This window comes from Entelurus aequoreus, linkage group LG19 (genome assembly GCF_033978785.1).
Source record: "Entelurus aequoreus isolate RoL-2023_Sb linkage group LG19, RoL_Eaeq_v1.1, whole genome shotgun sequence".
Classification (NCBI taxonomy): Eukaryota; Metazoa; Chordata; class Actinopteri; order Syngnathiformes; family Syngnathidae; genus Entelurus; species Entelurus aequoreus.
The window spans coordinates 34167281-34189433 of NC_084749.1; the positions used below are offsets into that span (position 1 = coordinate 34167281).

At 37.7% G+C, this 22153-nt stretch overlaps 1 protein-coding gene across 3 annotated transcripts in view; it reads left to right on the top strand.

Moving 5' to 3' along the window:
- The window catches only part of LOC133635310 (BRISC and BRCA1-A complex member 1-like), a 107583-nt gene that overhangs the window by 46390 nt on the left and 39040 nt on the right, over positions 1–22153 (top strand). The window contains exon 4 of one of the 3 annotated variants that reach the window (XM_062028380.1): positions 9009–9080. The exons of the other annotated variants lie outside the window; for them this stretch is intronic. The gene's annotated coding sequence lies outside the window, so the exon portion shown is untranslated. The remainder of the gene's footprint in view (positions 1–9008; positions 9081–22153) is intronic. 3 annotated transcript variants of the gene reach the window in all.

The following is a 22153-nucleotide window of genomic DNA, read 5'->3' on the forward strand; positions in this document are numbered from 1 at the left end:
AAAAAAAAAAGAACAATAGTGTCACAGTGGCTTACACTTGCATCGCATCTCATAAGCTTGACAACACACTGTGTCCAATATTTTCACAAAGATAAAATAAGTCATATTTTTGGTTCATTTAATAGTTAAAACCCATTTACATTATGGCAATCAGTTGATAAAACATTGTCCTTTACAATTATAAAAGCGTTTTACAAAAATCTACTACTCTGCTTGCATGTCAGCAGACTGGGGTAGATCCTGCTGAAATCCTATGTATTGAATGAATAGAGAATCGTTTTAAATCGGGAAAATATCGTTTTTGAATCGAGAATCACGTTGAATCGAAAAAAAAAACTCGATTTTGAATCGAATCGTGACCCCAAGAATCGATATTGAATCAAATCGTGGGACACCCAAAGATTCGCAGCCCTACTGCATGGTACTGATAAGCGCCGCGGTCCCACGGATGATGAAAATATGAAGTATCAGTAACATTGCTATTACCAATATTTCCCCCATAACTACCTGTTATTGGATCAATACCCACATTTGTAGTATCGCCCACAACTAATGTGAAGACTAAAACAACAGAAAAAATAACTTTTTATTGCATTTTACAGAAGTGTAGATAGAACCTTGTTACAAACAGAAAGTAACCAGCCATTAAGAGTAAATTAGCAGGAATATTAATAATAGTTCTAAGAAAATGTTAATAATGTGCATTTATTTGAAAAAAAAGAATGACTGTTATGGCAAAAGGTTTATTTCAACTAGTTTCCCTTAACTGTGCATTGAGACTATAAAGTGTGTTTTACTCAATTACAAATCAATCGACAGATTACTTGATTACTAGAATAATCGATAGCTGCAACCCTAAATACAATTACACTTTCACTTGAAATTCCATATTTCAAATTAGCACTTTTTAAAATTTTGGAAAAAATTTAACTGTTCAAAGTTGCTTATAGTGAAGACAAAAAACTAATTTGAGACATGTTTAATTAAGTGCAGCTTGAATCGAATAGTAATAAATCGTGATTAATCGATTTTGAACCTTATGAATCGAAATCAAATCGATTTGGGAAAGTGGCGTTTATTTTCTAAAAGCCGAGATCTACTCTATTTATTATATAGAATAGTTATCATATTGTTTTATGCTAATGGAACTTTCAAATAGATAATGCACTTAAAATACCATTTAAGTGTAAAATGATTAGCATTGGCAGGCTGTCAATATGTTGCCAACGTATAATCCAGTTGGAAGAGCGTCACCATATGAGGGCATTTCAGACAGAGCATTAACTTAACACTCCGCGCAGCCACAACATTTTCATCCAGCTCTCAAGTTCTCCCTTTTCTAAATCTGTCAGTAGGCTCTGGACGCTAAGAGCCAGCAAACTCGTCTAATCAGCTCAGTGAAGATGACTAAAATGCTCTAACGGGATTAGAACCATTAGCTCCGCCCCCTTGCCATCTTTCCTCTGTAAACACCTTAGTGCGGTAATCTAGTGGCCGCAAGCTGCCTAGTAACCTCATTAGCTCAGTGATCTCATGTTTGCTTTTCAAATTGTACATGTCAGCCACATGTTGTCTGGTTATGACCTTTTACACATTTGCTATGTCAGCACATTTTACAAGCATTCTTTTATGTATTGTTTATTCTTCATAAATCCAATACTGGGTCTGTAGGTCGGGATGATACAGTTTCCAACTATTCATTGTGTGAATACTGACAGTCAATCATTCAAACTTAATCTTTCACTTCTTCCACTCCCATTTATTATGTTTCAAAATTGCATAATTTATTTCAAACAAGACGACAAAATGTGGCCTGAATTTTAATGAGATAATGACACTTTTTGTGCAGGAGATCAGGAATAGAAAAGCAATGGTGTGGCGTAATTATTAACAGATAGTAAATCGACAACTCTGCTCTGCTTCTTCGTACTCCTTTTCAGACAGGTCGAAATGTGTAAACATGTGACGTAGTGTATGCACGTTTGAAATATGCTAATATCATAACCATAACATCGCCATACACAGCAATACCCTTTTTACTGTACTTATTTGGTATTGGATCGATACTAAAATCTGTGCAGTATCGGCCGCATCTTGTTTTTAACGTTCATTCAGTGAAGTACCCAGTGTAGGGGACGGCGTGGCGAAGTTGGTAGAGTGGCTGTGCCAGCAATCGGAGGGTTGCTGGTTACTGGGGTTCAATCCCCACCTTCTACCATCCTAGTCACGTCCGTTGTGTCCTTGGGCAAGACACTTCACCCTTGCTCCTGATGTGTGCTGGTTAGCGCCTTGCATGGCAGCTCCCTCCATCAGTGTGTGAATGTGTGTGTGAATGGGTGAATGTGGAAATACTGTCAAAGCGCTTTGAGTACCTTGAAGGTAGAAAAGCGCTATACAAGTATAACCCATTTATCATTTATCATTTAGAATATTTTACCCGCTAACCATAGAAAAGTTTTATGTTAAAAAAAAAAAAAAAAGAGGTGATTACTGTCTAATTTATTAATATGCAAAACAGTGCTTGTCTTTCATGGTCTTGTTAAAAACATTTGTAAATACAAATACATATAAAGTAGCTTCCATAAAAATGTTGTTCTAAAATGCAAATGAATTCATAAACTTTATTTTATGTAGGTTTTTTTTTCGGGATTTTTTTTTTCACATTTTGTCTGTGTTACAATAACCCAACCGTGAACATTTTTTACAGTAAAACAATCAGCAGGGGATCAAATACTTTTTTTACCTGCTGTTTGCAGTATACAGGTGGTGCTCGTTTTTTTTGTGGTTGCATATATTCTCTTATTAATTAATTAAAAACGCAATTTTGGTCCATCATTAGGAGATTAGCTAGGGAACTATTGTAGTTAGAGTGCTTGCAGCAGTCATATACAATATGTGCCTCACATGTGAGGAAGGATAACATTGCTCATAAGTTACCTTAATTAATGCGCTTAATTATGTCTCCCAAGTTTAAGGCAGCCTCTTCTGATGGAAGTGCGTCAAAGGAAAAGAAATCCATCACTATGAAAGTGATCATAGAAAGCTAAGAAAGAGGTGAAGCACTCTTTAATATTGGCCGTATTTTTGGTCTAAATCGCTGGATTGTCTCAATCATCATTCAGGATAAAGAAGGTATGCTCCTATGTAAGCAGCAGTAGTAACAAAGCAGTATAGTGATCTCATTATTGATATGGAAAGGTGTAGGAATATGGGGAAACGACTACAAATGTGCGCTTCATTCACTAACTGTGTTACAAAAATGATCAATTAGAATAATGCATAATGTTGGATATAGAGAACATACAAACCCTTTAAGGCTGCAGCTAACGATTATTTTTCTGTCGATTAATATATAGATTATTTTTTCGATTAATCGGTTAATATATAGGTTTTTTTTCGATTAATCTATAGATTATTTTTCCTTTTACCGATTCTTTTTTTATTCAAAATGAAGATGAAAAAATAAATGTAGGCCCATTTTTTTCAAAAGGCATGGCTTTTATTTACAAAAAAAAAGAAGTATGGCCACTCAGTCAACATTGACAACAACATGACTAAATATTCTGTAATAAAGTAAACATTTAAAACTTTTAACATTTAACAAAATTAAAAGTAGCTTATTTGCTTTTTAATGTGCAAATATAAAAGTCAACATCCAGTGCAAATCTTAATATTCTGCAATAGTATAAGCATTTCAAAAGTAAAAGTATTGCTTATTTTGCTTTAAAATGTGCAAAAATAAAGATAAACATCCAATACAAAAAAGTGCAAAACGAAATATTCTGTAACAACAGTGTAAACATTTCAACAAAAGTGAAAGTATTGCTTATTTGCTAAAATGTGCAAAAATAAAGATAAACATCCAATACAAAAAAGTGTCAATCTAAATATTCTGGAGCACTGTAAACATTAAGTATTGCTTTTAAAATGTGCAAAATAAACATCCAGTCCAACACAGTACACAATAACCAATTCTACTCATTCCAGTGAGTGACTAACAGTTGTAATGAAGAAAGGTTAGCATGTCTACGCTCAGAAGGGGTCGATGTGGCTGGAACTGAGAGGTAATTAGCCTTCACCTCAAGCCAGGACTGCGAGTGAGCTGAGCTGCAGTTTATATTTCTAGGTCAACGGGCTCATAGTGATGTTACTAGTAGTTGACTGGGAGGTGTTTATTATCATTTGGGGAGAGTCCGCTGCCTGATGCTCACCTGCTAAACACCTATCTGCTCCACGCTGAAGCGCTGACTACATGCGCTCTGAATACACACTGCTGATTGGCTGATAATGCTTCGTGTGTACCAATCAGATGGTTGTGTGGGTGGGACAATGCTGCGTGCTGAGACAGAGGCAGAGGAGCGAAGCAGCTTGTTAAGACTTTAGCAGCTAAAGTTAGCTTTAGCTTAGAAACTCGTTCGGTACACCCCCGTACCGAACCGAAAGCCCCATACCGAAATGGTTCAATACAAAACACGTACCGTTACACCCCTAGCAGATACAAATGACACATTCATGTTTTTGTGTAATGATGACAACGTATGCTCGCGCGGACGATTGACTAGTCGATGGTTTTCTTTTCAAATGTTCGTTCATAGCCGTTGTGCTGCTATGATAGGCCATTTCCGCTCGACACAGTGTGCATACAACAACATTATTAGGCCGTTTATTGAAATACTCCCACACTTTTGACCACTTTTGGCATGCACAATACACAGAACAATAATTATGATGAACATCTTGAACCGTTTTTTAAAATTAATTTATTTTTAATTTTTTATTGAGACAAAGATTATTTATGTATTTAATATTTGTTTGCTTACTATGGTATATTATTTATTTGTTCACTGTTCTGTTACAGAGAACAAGGAAATTGGATGAAATTGCTATGGTATGAAAAGGGGTAGGATGAAATAAGCTCTGCTTCTTCCTACTCCTTTTCGGACGTGCTGTAATGAAACAACTGGAATTGTGTGATGCATTACATTGTATCGTATGCGTAGTTCCAAATAAACTAAAACTGGAGGTTGTTGCATCGACTGGAAGAAAAAAAAACAACACTGTTGCCATATGAGCTTAATGTTGATTTCAGAGAAGCCTAAAATATTATTTGAAACCATGCAAAGTGAAAAGGGAGTAAAGTGAAGTGTTTGTTTAGGCTTATAAAAGGAATAAATATAAGAAATTGTTCTCTTTTCGTATTATCCTTTTTTCTTAATACTAATATTTAATGTTTTAATATCTGTACTTATTGTCCTTCATGGTTTCTGTGTTTCGGTGTGAGTGTTTATTGGGGAACTGCACTTTTTTTGGAATTGTGTCTTTCATTCACAATTCTTATGTCAGACAAAACCAGCTATGTTTTTCTATTTCATGCATTCTAACTCTTAAATAAGCGCTAGCAAGAGTCAGCTAACCATGGAGGTAATGGGATTTATCTATTTCGCCTATAAAACATTCTAAAAAAACATCCAAAACAACGTTTTAAATACATGCTGTGAGTACATATGCATAGCAGTAACAGGCACATTGATCATAGCATGTAATATTTATGTATTTTGGTCATTCTAAGCATATGCGGCGTATTAATTTCACAGAGGCATACGACAAGGTTCGCTATTTCCTTCAACAACAATAACTACGACTATGCATGGCAGACTTCATGAGAGACAACAAAGACTACTTTGGGACAAATTATGATCCAGAACCTTTTATTTTTTAGCCTCAATATACAGAGTTTGAACTACAAGTTTTAGAAGCTGTGTGCTAAACAGATCCAGCTTTAGTGAAACACTAAGCATCATGTAGCTGTATTGCTGAGTGCTAAACAAGAAATACAAACTATGCACATAATAAAACAATCACTTACAATATAATTTCTGCTCTCACTGGGATGCTGACTGATGAAATGTTCATATCTTCCCGTTTAGATGAATAATTAATCTTAATCCTCACACAGGTAAAACATAAATAAAAGGTGGGCGAAAACTAGCGTCTTTTTGTGTCTTTCTCGCCGTCTCTGAGTATAAGTTGAATGTTGGAGTTGACCAAGTTCGGTTTTTGGCTACATCCTTCTACTATACAAGTGAGAGGCAGGATTTATAATCTAGAATTAACTTTCACCAACTCAGAGGCGATGCAGCAGACAGACAATAGCTGCAAAAGCTCGTTAGCGCTCTGTGATCATGGCGCTGCTAAAAGTACGTTTTCTGCGTTAGCGCTTATATTAACAATATTGCCAATACTTGGTTAATATGTAGGTCACAAGATGAAAATGGAGTATTGTTGGCGGTTTTTGGATGTTTTGTTTTTAGAGGTCTTTATAGCCGCAATAGTAGACTCTCATTCGCTTCATTGTTAGCCACCTCGTACTTGCGGTATTTTATTTACAAATTAGAATTCATTAAAAAAAAGAGACATATGTGTTCTTGTCTTACATAGTGATTGTGAATGACTGTAATTTAGTTGTAGGAACAGAACTCGTTCGTTACCCAAACAGGGTTTCCCCTTAATGTAATTGAATGTGACGCGCCGCTGCATTTTTTATTTCCGCCACACCTTGAAAATATGTTGTTGTTTTTTCCTTAAAAACCAATGAAAGTCATATATGTTGTAGCCTCCAGAAAAAATCACACAAAGTCTGACACAATTTTTACATTTTCTTACCAATCTTATGATTACAAACAACGGCGCAATTCCAACAGGTTTTACCTTCCGTGAAAACACTTTCGTCTCCGTGAGTCTGCGCTTCCCCGGACACACAACAACACTTCTTTATTCTACGGCAATCACCTTTCAGGCACGGACGATGTGTTTGCAATCATGGGAAAAGCTAACATCAAATCCAAACCACACAAACGTAAAACATTAACACCAGCTGGTCATTCCAGTATAAATGGATATATATAGCCTATTATTTGCACACTATTGACAAGTGATGTACCGAAAATTTGACGACAGAATAAAGACCTTGATTACCAAAAACTGCGCTGCCAAAACCGGATGTAAACAAAACGCATGCCATTGTCTGGAGCGTTGTCAGCATGTCTGCAATGTTGATGTAAATGTAATATATATATACCTGCGGATAGTCGTCTACAAAATGAGAAAATATTAGGAGAAATTCTAATTGGAGCAACAACGCGAAGCAAGTGTGATGTCATGCTCGCTGCAGCTCGCCTCTTTCGTCATGGATATCGAGGGACAGAAATAAAGTAAAGTCTCTAAACACAAGTACATTTTATAACATACATACATACAGTAAAAAAATTTCGCACACTCTTGGCATTCTCTCGATGAGCTTTAAGAGGTAGTCACCTGAGATGGTTTTCACTTCACAGGTGTGCTTGAAGCTCATGAAGAGAATGCCAAGAGTGTGCAAAGCAATAATCAGAGCAAAGGGTGGCTATTTTGAAGAAACTAGAACATAAAACATGTGTTCATTCATAGTTTTGATGCCTACAATGACATTCTACAATGTAAATAGTCATGAAAATAAAGAAAACGCATTGAATGAGGAGAAGGTGTGTCCAAACTTTTGGCCTGTACTGTGTATATATATATATATATATATATATATATATATATATATATATATATATATATACAGTGTTTCCCATAAACTGCCAAGATACCTGTGGCGGTGGGGGCATGGTTATGGGCGCGGTCACCATGACATCATCGAGTAATTTGCATAATTGACTACAATGATATGATTTTCTCTAAAAAGGCTCAAAAAATGTATACTTACTAATTAATAACAGTTTTGTTTTAAACGTCCATCCATCCATCCATCCATCCATCCATTTTACAATATAATTACAACACTTTATGTACATATTTATATACAGATTTGAACAATAAGTTATTCACTGAAATATATTTATTAATTGTGGTTCTTACAAAAAATATATCTTATACAAATATAAAAGCTAAAATGTCTCTTAAAGCTCTGCCCCTTTAATTAGTGCATACTAAATAATTTAACTTTGGACTACTACTACAACCATATTATTTACCAGCAACATAAAGTGAAACAGAGGCAGAGGTGTCCTGCCACAGTTAGTAACAAATAAACAGAAAACAGTAGTGGTGGTAGATAGACACAGAGCTTCATCAAACATCTGATCCACTGAACAAAGAGCTCCAAAAATGTTGATCCTACACTTCTCTTTTGTAAAGTAAATCTGAACAGCCGATATGGGCATCTACATCAACTATATGATTTGCCTGAGAAGCTGGACAGGACAAAAAATAAATAAAAAATAAAAATAAATAAATCTATTTGTGGTGGCCTTAATTCTTTCGTGGCGGGCCGCCACAAATAAATGAATGTGTGGGAAACACTGATATATATATATATATATATATATATATATATATATATATATATATATATATATATATATATATATATATATATATATATATATATTTATATATATATACGTGACCCCAAAAGGGACAAGCGGTAGAAAATGGATGGATGTATATATGTATGTACTGTATGTATGTATATATATTTATATATATATATGGGTTAATACTAAATAATAACAGATTTGTTTTTGAATGTACAAACGCTACAATGTATACATTTTTTGAGCCTTTTTAAAAAAATTTGATAAATTATCATCAAACATATGCAAATTATTTGATGACGTCATGGTGACCACGCCCCCACAGCCACAGCTTTCTTCGCAGTTTAGGGGAAATCCTGCAAACCACTCGAGCGCCTTTAAATAGTATTGTTTCTTAAGAAAATAAACTACAGTATATCCCATTGAGAGGCAGCGTCCACAGCAGTGGACATTTGTATTTTGCATAACAGGGCTATATATTTTTTCCCAAAATGTGCAAATCTGACAAAATAATTAAACTAAAACCAAATGTCCACTCCAGGGGACGCTGGTTCTCAGAAGGACACAGTATATGTGATGTCATGACGTAAAAGCACTTTTGATTGAGTTGAAAGTAACCTCTCCATCATAACCTCTCTGACTTCTGCATAGATTCCATTGGCTGATGTAGAGCTAGGTGTCGCTCAGTGAAGAAATGAGAAAGAGGAGGAAAAGCTTTGACAGGTGAGCTAATGGCTTTAGGGAAGAAAGGAATGAAGGCGCTGGCAGTGATCTCTTTACACAGATTACAACTTATTAAAATGAGGAACGGATGCAGAGTAAATGAATTGACCTAAAACCCCTGAGTCACTGCCCCCTCATGTGTGTGTGTGCGTGTGTGTGTATGCAACTGTTCATCCACTCCCATGCTGACTGACAGCCTCTGTTATTGTATAATACTCTAATGGTTGGAGGCAATGAAACACCTTGCAGGCTCAGAAGCTGCCTGCTATAAATTTGGTTTGATGTTAGATGACAAAAAAACTAAATAAAATGTAACAACATCTATAAAGATTTCTTATGGGTAATGTTTCGTATTTTACTTTGTTTTTAGTACATTATTCTATTCAGTGAAAAGCTGTCATGTGGTTGAAAATAATACAAGAGGATGACAGATAATATGAACTATATAAATAATTTTTTTTGGACATTCTGACAAACAGTTACATGTCCAAAATTATTTATTTAATTTATATATGTATGTGTGTACGCGTTTGGGTTTGTAATGCACGACACAGCGATACAACACCAATTTGTACTGAATGAAAAACATGAACAATCATATGAGGGTATCTGTAAAGTATTAGCCCACTTTTCATGTTTTGTTTGTACACAGCTGAGCGAGCCAGACAGCATGAGTACTTTAATGACACGCATGGCGTGCTACATGTTTCATGATCGATATCAAAGTGACTAACTCGATGGACAGTAGTTCATCTGGTGCAGCTTGCCGGGGACGGTTCCTGTTGATTTTGGGTAAGCAATCCATTTATGTCGAAATAGTTTGGCTCCAAGTTCCGTATTTATAGCGTCAAAATCATTTTAATCCCCCTCTCCTCTCCCGGCTTCCGTCTGCTCCAACATCTCACTCTTCCTTCGTGCTGGCCAAAAATAGTCGTCTTCGTTGTCTGTTACCAAGTCTGGCATGATTAGAAAACACAGTTGTGTTTGATTCCGGACGTAGGAACACACATGTTGCCGGAAGCCAGACGTGTGCTGCTTTGGAAACAGAAATCAATGCGCGGAATAAATCAATCCCGGAAATTGTTAAAATTAAATATTGAAATAGCTGGTCTTCCAAGCGTTTTTTATCATCTTTAAAATAGTAAAAAAAAAAGACATGTGTTTTTGTCTCTCATAATGATTTTGAACAATAGGCAAAATTTAAATAAAAGAAGTGCAGTTCCCATTTAACACTCTTACAATTTAACTCTGATTTAAATGCTACAGAAAAAGTTACCAGCATGCACATAATGGAGTAAAACATTGTATAACAAAAAAGGGTATGAGTTACTGTTCCTATTCGGGACAAATTCATTGTTTTACTTCTTGTTGTTTTTTTGCTCTGGATGGCTTTTGTTTTAGTAGTTCTATTTTGTTTGAAATGATCGTAATGAAGATTATTTTTGATAGTTCAGTTGTTCAAATCCATTAAATGGAAAAAAAATAATTTGGCTTTCAAAGGCCTACTGAAATGAATTTTTTAAAATTTAAATAGGGATAGCAGATCCATTCTATGTGTCATACTTGATCATTTCGCGATATTGCCATATTTTTGCTGAAAGGATTTAGTAGAGAACATCGACGATAAAGTTCACAACTTTTGGTCGCTGATAAAAAAGCCTTGCCTGTACCGGAAGTAGCATGACTTCACAGGTTGAAAGGCTCCTCACATTTCCCCATTGTTTACAATGCAGCCACAGCGATTTGGACCGAGAAAGCGACGATTACCCCATTAATTTGAGCGAGGATGAAAGATTCGTGGATGAGGAACGTGAGAGTGAAGGACTAGAGTGTAGTGCAGGACGTATCTTTTTTCGCTCTGACCGTAACTTAGGTACAAGGGTTCATTGGATTCCACACTTTTTCCTTTTTCTATTGTGGATCACGGATTTGTATTTTAAACCATCTCGGATACTATATCCTCTTGAAAATGAGAGTCGAGAACGCGAAATGGACATTCACAGTAACTTTTATCTCCACGACAATACATCGGCGAAGCTCTTTAGCTACGGAGCTAACGTGATAGCACATCGGGCTTAAATGCAGATAGAAACAAAAAAAATAAATCCCTGACTGGAAGGATAGACAGAAAATCAACAATACTATTAAACCATGGACATGTAAAAACACGGTTAATGCTTTCCAGGCTGGCGAAGCTTAACAATGCTGTTGCTAACGACACCGTTGAAGCTAACTTAGCAACGGGACCTCTACAGAGCTATGCTAAAAACATTAGCTATCCACCTACGCCAGCCCTCATCTGCTCATCAACACCCGTGCTCACCTGCGTTCCAGCGATCGACGGAGCGACGATCATAGATGCGGTTGGCGGCCCAGAGACGGAGGAAGTCAAGGTGAGGTCGACGGCTAGCGCGTCTGCTATCCATCTCAAAGTCCTCCTGGTTGTGTTGCTGTAGTCCGCCGCTAATACACCGATCCCACCTACAACTTTCTTCTTTGCAGTCTCCATTGTTCATTAAACAAATTGCAAAAGATTCACCAACACAGATGTCCAGAATACTGTGGAATTTTGAGATAAAAACAGAGCTTTTTATATTGGATTCAATGGTGTACCAATACTTCCGGTTCAACGATTGACTTCACACGCATACGTCATCATACATAGACGTTTTCAACCGGAAGTTTAGCGGGAAATTTAAAATTGCACTTTATAAGTTAACCCAGCCGTATCGGCATGTGTTGCAATGTTAAGATTTCATCATTGATATATAAACTATCAGACTGTGTGGGTTTCAGTAGGCCTTTAACTTTATGTATCTTGAATAATTTCATATGATATTTTATACATACTTAAAATTATTTGTATAGATATTTATGTGGAAAAAAACATATACAGTTAATTAAATATAATTGGTATCAACATTTCAGCTTTTTCTCTTTACATTATTCTTTTTTGTTAAATTGTTCCCATTTCTAATGTATTTTTTGTTTAATTTTATTTCAACATTAAATCATCGAACCCCAAGCTGCAATTGGCCCCAAGGCTGCACTTTTGACACCACTGCAATACAATTTTTAATAAATGCACTTCATCAACATTGAAATTATACTTTTAACATTTGTGCATTAACTAAAAAAACAAAACTAAAAAAACTCTGCTGTTTGCCGCGACAAACGTGCGGTCGTGTGGAAACTATGTCCCTGTATATCCATGCGGTATTTATTTAATCTATTTTTAACAGTTGGATTTATTAAAGGAGTCATCAAAGCAACAGAATACAAGTTCAAGCTTTTTTCGAATCAAGTTCATAGGTTTGATCAATTAATTGTTGCTGCCCTAGTGTGTATATGAGCACAATAGGGAAATAAACCAAGAATTAACTTTGGAGGAGTAATAGTTTCAACGACATGAAAAATACAATATATGTGATGCACATGTAACACAAGTGTGAAGGCACACTCCCTCATATGGTGACAGGAGTTGTAGCAGTTTAACAACGACAGAGTGGTGCTTGAATGGTGACACACTTGAAAACACAGAGCAAAGACAATGTTGTCATCAAATGTCACTGTCACCTGATACTTGTGCACGTGAAGGCATGGCAGCAGACCAACAATAATACGACACAACACAGTTGTGCACAAATAATATACTTAAAGTTTGTGTTGAAGTCATTTCCATATTGTTGTCATACTCATTGGGAGACATTGCTTGACGTATTTGCAACTTGTATCACTGTTAATGATTTTAAAATACCAAAACTAAACAACATTTACCTTTAATTCGTACTAAAGATATTGTACTAAATAGAACATACATCGACATAATAGTATGATTTAAAAAAATTTATCAGGGTTGTCAAATTATTAAAATATTCAATCACGATTAATCACATGTTGTTCATAGTTAATTCAAAATTAATCGCGATAATCGCAGATAAATATAAATTTTCCTCATTAACAAGCCTATCCTAAACAGATCATTTTCAAGTTTTAGTACCGCGACTGGACAGTTAGTTTGCTTTATTTAAAATTATTTCAAATCCAAACGGACATAAACACACTTTTAACGACAATTTTAAAAAATACCTGCAGTGCTTTGGTGTCTTGCCAGATTTTGTATTTTGTAGAAATACATCATTTGTATTCCTGGTTTAGATACCAGTTTCACGCATCAATAAACAAAATATGGATTGTTACGATCATGCTTTGATTGTCAAATATGTTTGGTAATGTAATCTGTGATATTTTTACCTGAATAAATGCTTCTGATATTGTTGTACAAATTAATGGTATTCGTATTGCTGCATGACAATGTCTTAACCTTCTCTATTTATTAATAAAGTGTAATATTCAGCCTGGAAAACATTCTGTAATTGAGGACAGTCAACCAGAACATGTTATAAAAAAATATACTTTATTTTAAAGGCCTACTGAAATGAATTTTTTTTATTTAAACGGGGATAGCAGATCCATTCTATGTGTCATACTTGATCATTTCGCGATATTGCCATATTTTTGCTGAAAGGATTTAGTATAGAACAACGACGATAAAGTTCGCAACTTTTGGTCTCTGATAAAAAAAAGCCTTGCCCCTCCCGGAAGTAGCGTGACGTAGTCAGTTGTTCACCTCCTCATATTTTCCTATTGTTTTCAACGCAGCTAGAGCGATTCGGACCGAGAAAGCGACGATTACCCCATTAATTTGAGCGAGGATGAAAGATTCGTGGATGAGGAACGTTAGAGTGACGGACTAGAATGCAGTGAAAGACATATCTTTTTTCGCTCTGACCGTAACTTAGGTACAAGCTGGCTCATTGGATTCCACACTTTCTCCTTTTTCTATTGTGGATCACGGATTTGTATTTTAAACCACCTCGGATACTATATCCTCTTGAAAATGAGAGTCGAGAACGCGAAATGGACATTCACAGTGACTTTTATCTCCACGATAAGCTACTGAGCTAACGTGATAGCATCTGGCTCAAATGCAGATAGAAACAAAATAAATAAATCCCTGACTGGAAGGATAGACAGAAGATCAACAATACTATTAAACCATGTACATGTAACTACACGGTTAATAATTCTCAGCCTGGCAAAGCTTAACAATGCTGTTGCTAACGACGCTGAAGCTAACTTAGCAACCGGACCTCACAGAGCTATGATAAAAACATTAGCGCTCCACCTACGCCAGCCAGCCCTCATCTGCTCATCAACACCCGTGTTCACCTGCGTTCCAGCGATCGACGGCGCGACAAAGGACTTCACCCGATCACAGATGCGGTTGGCGGCTAGCATCGGTTGGTGGCTAGCATTGGCTAGCGTGTCTGCCATCCAAGTAAGCGCCAACAACGCTTCATTCACATGCTGTGACCGGAATATTAACTAAGCTATAGTGACAATATATTGTAAGAGCTAACACAGAGGAACTACTTTTCTGCTGTAGTATCACATCACCTTGCTCACACTGCTCCACTGACCAGCTGCTAGCTAGCTTGAGCTGCTAATAACATTGGTTGTGACACGCCATAAAATTAAGAATTTTAATTAAGAATAAAAGATTAAGCTTGAACTGCTTATGTTGCTGTTGCATTGCCTTGCATCATCATCATCAGCCTTCAAAATCTGCATGTTACCAACTTGATACTATATGGCTCTCAACTTGGCTCTCCACATATGAAACGCAGCATAGAACCATGGCTAGGAAGCATTTTTTATCTGAGGAGTGAGGATTATTTTGAATTTAGCAGTTCAAAGAGAGCACAAGTGCAGAAAGATACAACCATCCCATCAGTCGACATCTTTGTGAGAGTGGGCATTGTAACTCAAAGTTTTATGTTGTTATTTGAAACGTTTAGCAGCAGTGCTACATGATGATGTTCCAAGGGTGCCTGTGGCCGTACTCTGGCTCCCACACACACTGGGAGTCAAATATATTGTACATACAAATACACATATACTCACATACACACCGTTATTCATTCATACATAAATAGGTACCTACGCTCCCACATACATACACAAATACAGTACATACCTACATACTCAAAATTCGTACATCCACACGCACATTCACTGTACAAACATACATATACACATACTGTACATATACATTCACTGTACAAACATATATATATACACATACTGTACATATACATTCGCTGTACAAACATACATATACACATACTGTACATATACATTCACTGTACAAACATACATATACAAATATTGTACATATACATTCACTGTACAAACATACATATATACATACTGTACAGATACTGTACATTCACTGTACAAACATACATATAAACATACTGTACATATACAAGTACATATACATACATACACTCATGCAAATAATCACGTTTCATCAAACATAAATTTACGGTGTTACCCTAGGGCAGGGGTCGGCAACCCGCGGCTCCGGAGCCGAATGCGGCTCTTTGATCACTCTGATGCGGCTCACCTGCATACTTGCCGACCCTCCCGATTTTTCAGGGAGACTTCCGGATTTCAGTGCCTCTCCCGGAAATCTCCCGGGGCAAACATTCTCCGATTTTCACCTGGACAACAATATTGAGGGCGTGCCGTGATGGCACTGCCTTTAGCGTCGTCCTCTACAACCTGTCGTCGCGTCCGCTTTTTCACCATACTATCTGCGTGCCGGCCCAGTCACAGGTTGTATGCGGCCTCTGCTTACACGCGTAAGTGATTGCAAGGCATACTTGGTCAACAGCCATACAGGTCACACTGAGGGTGGCCGTATAAACAACTTCAACACTCTTACTAATATGCGCCACACTGTGAACCCACACCAAACAAGAATGACAAACACATTTTGGGAGAACATCCGCACCGTAACACAACATAAACCCAACAGAACAAATACCCAGAATCCCATGCATCCCTAACTCTTCCGGGCTACATTATACACCCCCGCTACCACCAAACCCCGCCCCCCCAACCCCGCCCACCTCAACCGACGCACGGAGGGGGCGGGGTTTGGTGGTAGCGGGGGTGTATAATGTAGCCCGGAAGAGTTAGGGATGCATGGGATTCTGGGTATTTGTTCTGTTGTGTTTATGTTGTGTTACAGTGCGGATGTTCTCCCAAAATGTGTTTGTCATTCTTGTTTGGTGTGGGTTCACAGTGTGGCGCATATTAGTAAGAGTGTTAAAGTTGTTTATACGGCTACCCTCAGTGTGACCTGTATGGCTGTTGACCAAGTATGCCTTGCAGTCACTCATGTGTGTCTGCAGAAGCCTCATATGACATGTAACTGGGCTGGCACACTGTTTGTACAGGTTGTAGAGGGCGCTAAAGGCAGTGCCATCACGGCAAGCCCTTATTGTTGTTGTTTGGGTGAAAATCAGCAGACATTCGAGAAAATAGTTACCCTGAAATTCGGGAGTCTCCCGGGAAAATCGGGAAGGTTGGCAAGCATGACGTTGTCAAGCGCCATTCATATAAAACTCGCGGGCCGCACTAACATTACATTTTCATAATAAGGTGCGGGCCGCGTGTCTGAGACCCCTGGTTTATACATAGCACAAAGCAAAAAAAAACTTTGTATGCAGTGTTATTTCATTTTAAATTTCAAAATAGTTTTGTGGCTCCCATTGTTTTCTTTAATTTGTGAAACGGGTCAAAATGGCTCTTTGAGTGGTAAAGGTTGCCGACCTGTGCCCTAGGGTAAACTGGATAACACATGGCACACTGACAAAGCTTAACTTATTGTTACTATAACAATCTACAAGGTTCATATAGGTTGCTTCTCTTTCTTCCCCTCCATTTTTCTGCTTTCTTTTGTATCTCTAGTTATCATTACGTATATGTATTGTTCCATTTGAACAACTGTATTGTTGATAATAGAGGTAAATTATTGGTATTGTTCATTATCAATAGTGCTATTTATATTGGTATTTTTATTGCTGTAGTGTAATAATGCTCAATGTCATTTCTGTATAATTATTTATTTAGCTTTTACCATCATATCACTTTTACAATCATATTTGTACATATCGTATTTGCTGATGTTGCTCTATTATTGTTGTTGTTGTTGTTGTTATTGTTGTGTTTGCTGTTGTTGTTTTTGTCTCTCTGTCTTATCCCCCTCTTGTCCCCACAATTTTCCCCTCTGTCCTCCTTTTTTTCTCTTTCTATCCCCTCCTGCTCCGGCCCGGCTGCACCAAATTATAATATAAATACATTTAGTAAAGTCAAATACAAATAAGGCAACAAGAGAAGTATCCCACACTTCTCTTTTGTAAAGTAAATCTGAACAACCGATATGGGCATCTACATCAACTATATGATTTGCCTGAGAAGCTGGACAGGACAAAAAAGAAAAGAAAAAAAAAAAAAAAAAAAAAAAATGTTCCAAGAAAAAAAAGTTACGTTAGGACTAAAATACTGTAAATATTATATGTTATCATGGATTTGCCTGTTACTACCAGTGTTTGGAAAAATTACATAACATAACGGTTTTACTAACGCCATTAGTTTTGAATTTTATGTACGTTACAACGCTGTTACCCAAACGTTTGATGTAACATGGCACGCTACTTTTGATGCGGAAAACACACCTTTAGAATCCCAGAAAGTTCACTTCAGGAAGCAGCTCTTTACTAGAGCCAGTGGTAGCTACCGCACGCACGCACGCACACACACACACACACACACACACACACACACACACACACACACACACACACACACACACACACACACACACACACACACACACACACACACACACACACACACACACACACACAAACTACTACGGGGAAATAACGAACATTCAGTAAAGTAACAATTATTAACAATAATAATCTAACAATGCCCTGTTTATGGACAAAGTGAGACACAGCCATTGACGCCCGTTCATGTTTTATTAAGTATCAGTTTAAAAAAAAAAACATTTCGTAGGCTCTGCAGTCAACAATCTCCTTTCAGTCCGCAGACTACCATTGCTGAGCTAAAACAGCGAATGAGGGCGTCTTTGCTGACGTCACGCTTTACCTGGCAACAAGCAATGCCTTTTAAAAGGACACACGCACACACTCTTCTCTCATGAAACATCTCTCAGCTGCATACACCAGCTATATAAAAGTATTTTAAAAAGTAACGGATTAATTACTTTCCCTAGTAATTAGATACATCTGTTAAAGAATAATTCCATTAGCAATTCAATTAATTTTTGGGGAAAGTAACGAGTAACTGTAATGAATTACTTTTTTCAAGTAATTTTCCTAACACAGGTTTCTACATGACATATACTTACAGCATGTATATAAAACAGTGGGTTATTTTTGTTTGATTTTTTTAAAGTCCTTTATAGGCAGAATATATCATATACCGAATTACCTGCATTATTAGTTGCCTCTTACCAGCAATGTTTACCATTTATACTGTATGTGTGACATATGTGTTTCACGTAGGATTAGGAATGATAGGAAATATTTAAAAAAAAGTGCAGTTCCCCTTTAAACCAATAGAAAGTGTATATAAGTGTGTGTGAAAGCTGTGTGGAAGGCTCATAAAGACTTTAAATGCATATAATAAATAATCAAATTGTGTCCCGACTTTGCGTAAATTCACCTACCACGGGTGAGGGGTAGGGTCTAGAACAGGGGTCACCAACGCAGTGCCCGCGGGCACCAGGTAGCCCGTAAGGACCAGATGAGTAGCCCGCTGGCCTGTTCTAAAAATAGCTCAAATAGCAGCACTTACCAGTGAGCTGCCTCTATTTTTTAAATTTTATTTATTTACTAGCAAGCTGGTCTCGCTTTGCTCTACATTTTTAATTCTAAGAGAGACAAAACTCAAATAGAATTTGAAAATCCAAGAAAATATTTTAAAGACTTGGTCTTCACTAACTGACAAAGAAACAGATAACAGATTTAGTGTCCAGTTCAAAGTGTGACATGATTTATTTAAAAATTTGAGAGTTGACTTTTGTATTTTACATGAGTTATTATTTGTACAAACATGGTGCAAAGTAATTCATGATTTGTTAAAAAATGTTAGTGGCTAGCTAGTTAAAATGGGATATTGTGATTTCACAAGACTGTCTTAGAAGTGATCATTTGAAAATGTTCAATTTGAAAAATGCGCACTTAGAGAAAATATAAAAATAAAGTGTTGCATATTGATATTTATCTGTTTCTATATATATTTATTGTGAGAAATCATTAAGATGATCAGTGTTTCCACAAAGATAAATATCATTAATTATTAATAATAACATAGAGTTAAAGGTAAATTGAGCAAATTGGCTATTTCTGGCAATTTATTTAAGTGTGTATCAAACTGGTAGCCCTTCGCATTAATCAGTACCCAAGAAGTAGCTCTTGGTTTCAAAAAGGTTGGTGACCTTGGTGACCCCTGGTCTAGAATGTAACCCCCCAAATAACCAAGAGAACACTGCATTTTATAGATAAACTATACACAAAAGTGAAATATTCCAAGAATGTGTTTTTCCTCATTTCTCGGTAATATTGATGATTCTGTCATATTGCTAATAAAAAAAAACAAATTCAGCACCTTTACAAAATGTGAAAAACTGTCAGAAATTTCAATATGAAACTACTGGGTCACGCGCTAATCAGCAAATGATCTTCAAAAACTCTTCCGTCTGACGTGAACTTGTGAAATCAAATAACTTTTGCAACATATTCTGATTCAATGAGATGCAATGGCAGCATGTTCCACACGACTTTGGTAGAAGAAGAGTCAAGCGGAGGTTACGACCACGGTGTAATCCCAGAAAACCTTTGATGAACTCAAAACGTTGGACACAGCTCTTCTAGAGCGTCCACACAAAGAAGAATAATGATCGTATCATCTGCTCTAAAAGCAGCTGAGCTATGACAATAGTGACCTAGAGGTATGGGGAGGGGGCTCGGGAAACGGCAGTCCGGCCAAGAGTCAGGGCGCCAAGAACTCGCCGCCTTGTCTGCCGCTGTGAAACCTCCATTCACAGCACAACACAACAGCCAGACATCAACTGTGACCCTGTGGGTGTGACGCTCAACCTTTGCCTTAACCTCCTGACTGCCGCTCACAGCTGTGGCTGACCTAATCGGGTGGGTCAGGTCACCGGGTCAGCTAGGGGGACGGAGGCGGGGTGGGATCCGAGGTGACTGGGAATTGACCTGCAACGCCACAACATTGTGACTAGTTCACCTGTAAAGGTTAATTTAGGTTCGCCCTGAAAATTATGAGTATCCATCCATCCATTTTCTGCCGCTTTTCCCGTTCGGGGTCGCGGGGGTAGTCTATACTAAAACAAACTTTAGTGCATGTGCTCTGATAATACGATTCCTTTGGTCAAGTGTGAATTCGAACCCTGGTGTGCACAAGCCAAGCAATTCGAGACCACCTGAAATATGGGTGTCGTTCTGCTTGCAAGTGAACTTGGCTGAAGTTCGGTTCACTAGCTGCTTACTTTCTGCTGTAACTGCCTGTCCATCTTTACTTCCTAAAGTTTACTAAACACTTATTTTTTCTGTTATTTCAAGCTAGTTTAGCGGTTGGCTTAGCTATTAGCTTGCCTGCTCCTGCTTGCTTCTTCTGTGTTAGAATAGAATAGAATAGAAAGTACTTTATTGATCCCTGGGGGAGATTCAGCACCACAGTTCGCTCACAATAGACAATAAACACTTAGGTATTTTTAACATGTGAATAATATAGTCTATTATACAGCATTATTCACATGTGAATAACATAAATACAGTCTATTATACAGAATTATTCACATGTGAATAATATAAATACATTATACATTTACAGTACATGTACAGTCAAAAGGAACATATGCACTATACAGTCTGATGGTCGGTATGAAGGACAAACATGAACATAAAAAACATTTCAACATGTTTAGCATGTCGTTCTCATCTTCTAGTGATAATAAAACTTAAAAAATGTGGTTTATTTGCCCAAATGGAAGATTGAAGATGGAGATAGACTGACTTGACATCAACAATAGAAATTAAGTTTACAAATGTGGACAATTCTGGGAGACTCAAAACGTAAGGCCCGGTTCCCATCGATACTCGATGCCCATGTATAAGAATGAAATACAATTTTTTACAAGCTTTTTGGGAAATCTAGGCTGGAAAACAAAGCAGAATATAAAAATAACCTGCATTCTTTTGACATCCTGGAATAGTTAATTTTTGTCATGCAATTTCCCCAACCATGTCTTTACATTATGCACAGTTGTGAGTGCCAGCTCAGTTCAGCTCAGGGCTCGAACCGGGCTCCCCAGCAAATGGGAGTTAAGTGCAGCAGCACTAGGTGGTGAGCTAAAATGCTCTGAGCTGTTTTCACTGCATACTATCGCACAGCGTCACAACCTGGCAAACGGGGCACGGCACTGGTGTAACACTTTTGATTCTAGCTTCTAAGTCCAGCTTGAGGCTTGAACTACGACCATGGACTCCATGGCCATAAGAGACTTAAGCATTGTTAGACAATGAGCTAAAAGCCCTGACCTGTAAGCTCATTGTCCAGAGCGGCTCTTTTGGCGTCAGGAAGTGCGGTTCAAGGACACTAGCTGGCATTTGGTACACACACAGTATGTTAGTTACTGCACAGCCTTTGTACCCATGACAAAAACACCACTGTGAATGCTAAGCTGACTGCAGTAGCCAACAAGCTCGTCGTCTTGTTGTGCACTTAAGATGTCAGGGACATACACCAGCACATCTGCACTAGGATTGCATAACGGCTAACCTGCACCAAACTCCGACAATGCAGACATGTATAGGCTGCAAGCAAGAAATCATGTCCATCGAAATAAAGACAACTAGTACATTGAGGCTGAGGCAGGAAAAGATCCATCCATCTTCCTCCGCTTATCCGAGGTCAGGTCGCGGGGTCGGCAGCCTAAGCGGGGAAGCCCAGACTTTCCTCTCCCCAGTCACTTCGTCCAGCTCTTCCTGGGGGATCCCGAGGCGTTCCCAGGCCAGCCGGGAGACATAGTCTTTCCAACGTGTCCTGGGTCTTCCCCGTGGCCTCTTACCGGTCGGACGTGCCCTAAACACCTCCCTCGGGAG